Source organism: Schistocerca gregaria, unplaced genomic scaffold, assembly GCF_023897955.1.
Source record: "Schistocerca gregaria isolate iqSchGreg1 unplaced genomic scaffold, iqSchGreg1.2 ptg000362l, whole genome shotgun sequence".
NCBI classification, from domain to species: Eukaryota; Metazoa; Arthropoda; class Insecta; order Orthoptera; family Acrididae; genus Schistocerca; species Schistocerca gregaria.
Genome location: NW_026061819.1, coordinates 1,638,545 through 1,642,048, shown reverse-complemented (window position 1 = coordinate 1,642,048; position 3,504 = coordinate 1,638,545).

Genomic DNA, 3,504 nt, shown 5'->3' with positions numbered 1-3,504 from the left:
AAAATAAATAATAACCGAGATTGCAATAAATAACCAATATTAGAATTTTTTCACTCACCATTTTACAGCGATAATGGCGCAATTCCATCCAGCTCGCCATCGTCACTGTTGTCCGATTCATCGCTAAAACCGTCTTCATCGTCGTCATCGGCAAGACAAATCATTAATTGTTCAGGCCACTGATAATGCCTTCTATTGTCTGTGCTGCTCGTATAAGCTTCTCGACGTGCTCTACTTTCTTTTTCCGTGAGGCTGCATCCACAGTCACAAGAGCTTCACGCAACAGCTTTTCCACCTCTGCTATTGTAAAGGACTTGTTGTTGTTCCTTACATACATTTTTACGTCACTCCATACTAACTCAATAGGGTTGAAATGGCAGTGATATGGTGGCAGCCTTATTACAGTATGACCCTGCTCCTTGGCAATTTCGTCTACTACGTATGTAGGTGTCGTAGGCTTATTTTCTTTAACGAGAGAATATAACAGAACCTTTGTCATACCCATATCCGCTGCAATATTTCGAGCCTGTAACCACTGCACCATAATTTCTTTCCGATCATTTGTAGTTGGGGCATTGTTCTGTATCACCGAATGATATGGAGCATTGTCCATTACAATTGTTGTAGGGACAAGAAATTGTTTTAAAAGGTTCCTGAACTACTCAACAAATCGTGCGTGATCCATATCTTCATGGTAATCACCAGTCTTTTTTGATCTAAAAACTGAAAGTGCGTCAGGGACAAAACAACTGGAGGAGCCTGCATGGACCACAATTAATCTAGCTCCTCTTCCCGTCGGCTGATGGCCGGTACTGCTGGGTGTGTTATCCCTCCAACATTTACTGACAGCTTCCCCGGCATTAACCCACGTTTCGTCTAGCCAAATTATGGAATGAATGTCTCTGCCCACAATTTTGTGCAAGAAAATGCTACGAGCGGTAACAATATGTGCCCTCTCTAACAGTACTTTGCGTCCGTCTAGCGTTTTGTAACGGAAACCCATATTTTTTAGCACAAATTTTAGTCTGTTTTACCACCCCTAAAGAGTTCACTTTCTTTTAAAGAGATTAATAACTTAGCTACAGTCGGATACTCTTTTCTGCTGTAGTAAGCATAAACATGCCTACGAACTGCATCAGTCTGGAAAGAATCTAAATCTGTGATAGGACTACGCCGCTTTTTCTTCTTTCCCGGGGTTGATAAAAATGTATTATTTGATGCAGACAGCTCGGAATCGTTACGGCTCACTTCAGTATCTTCAAAGTTTTGTAGTAATACTCCCTTACTTACTACCGTTCTTGCACTAATACCAAGAGTTTTCGACGTACGTTCCACCACTTTGTCGGCAGGAATTGATGGCTGTCCATGAATGCTTACGTAGTTTTTCTCCTGCTCGTAAAACTCACGAGTTCTGCGTAGCAACTCCAGTGCCTGGCTGTTTAGCGGCACCCCTCGACGCAAAGGATTGTCACTAGGTGAACGAAGTCTTTTCGGTGGCATTTTCCAAGTACGTAAACTCACAACGTAACAAAAGTCACAACGATATAGCACACAGTACAACGAAAATACGCGGTAAACAACACACAACTCACGTTGTATACACATTCACTAAACAAAGCCGGCAACGCGGTAACTTTAACGTCACAGCACGTGAGTAACAGCAGTGCTCACTGCGCTGTGATTGGCTGGCGCCCCACGCTGAACGCCTAGTGCCTATCGTTGTTCACTTGTTACTCTGTTACGCTGCCAACTTCATACGCAAACGTCAAGTGCAATATTTCAACGGCCCGGGTATAAGTCGATTCGATACCACACGACGAAAACGGTGCGATTTCTCAGGTTTTCACTACATGTGGATATTTTTTTCATTCTCTCCTGTAAAGTTTCTCCCAGTCGTTGTTTCCAGCAAAATCGAAAGATCGTCGGTCATGTCCAAGGCACCAAAGCCGGCTAATAAGTCAATAATCAATTACTAGCACATGAATTGTACTGCTTCTTACTGGCCGATTACATCAACTTAGAAGCTTCTTCTGTGTTCTACTGTGGAGCGTTTAGTGTCTCCGCATATCGCGGAACGTGATATAAGTTTGCAGAAGTTAAATGTAACCGTTCTAGTGAGAAACGCGGCCAAAGTGACGAACTGGCATTACGTCGATACGATAGCAAATGACGAAAACGGTGCGAATTCTCAGGTTTTTACAACATTTGGACACTTTTCACATTCTCTCGTTTAACGTGGCTGCCAGTCGTTGTTTCATGCAAAATCTTAGGGTCGTTGGTCATGTCCACGTCACCAAAGCCAGCTAATAAGTCAATAATCGATAACTAAAACTTGAATTGTACTGCTTCTTACTGTTTGATAACATCAACTTAGAAGCTTTTTGTGTGTTCAACTGTTATGCTTTTAGTGCCTCCGCATACCGCAGCACGCCACATAGGTTTGTAGTCGATATATGTAACCGTTTGAGAGAGAAAAACTTCCAATGCGACGATCTGGCATTCCGTCAATACGATTGCACATGACGAAAACGGTGTGATTCCTCAGACTTTTACTATTTATGGACTCTTTTCACATTCTCTCTTGTAACGTGGCTGCCAGCCGTTGTTACATGCAAAATTTTATGGTCCTCGATCATGTCCAAGACACCAAAGCCGGCTAATAAATCAATAATTGATGAATAAAACTTGATTTGTACTGCTTCTTACTGTTTGATAACATCAACTTAGAAGCTTTTTGTGTGTTCTACTGTTATTCTTTTAGCGTCTCCGCATACCGCAGCACGCCACTTAAGTTTGCAGGCGATAAATGTAACCGTTTGAGACAGAAAAACTTCCAATGTGACGATCTGGCATTCCGTCAATACGATAGCAAATTACGAAAACGGTGCCATTTCTCAGACTTTTACTATTTATGGACACTTTCTCTCGTGCAACGTGGCTGCCAGCGGTTGTTATATGCTAAATTTTATGGTCCTCGGTCATGTTCAAGACACAATACCCGGCAAATAAGTCAATAATCGTTAACTAAAACTTAAATTGTACTGCTTCTTACTGGCCGATTGCATCATCTTAGAAGCTTCTTCTGTGTTCTACTATGGTGTTATTAGTGTCTCCACACACCACAGCGCGTCACATAGGTTTTCAGGCGATATATGCAAGCGTTTGAGAGAGAAAAGCGGCCAATGTGACTATCTGGCATTACGTCGATACGATAGCAAATGACGAAAACGGTCGGATTTCTCAGGTTTTTAATACATATGGACACTTTTCACATTCTTCGTGTAACGTGGCTGCCAGGTCTCGTTTCATGCCAAATCTTAAGGTCGTTGTTCATGTCCCAGGCACCAAAGTTGGCTAATAAGTCAATAATCGGTAACTAAACTTCAATTGTACTACTTCTTACTGGCCGATTACATCAACTTATAAGCTTCTTCTGTGATCTACCTTATTGCTATTAGTGCCTCCACGTACCGCAGCACGGAACATAAGTTTGCAGACGATGAA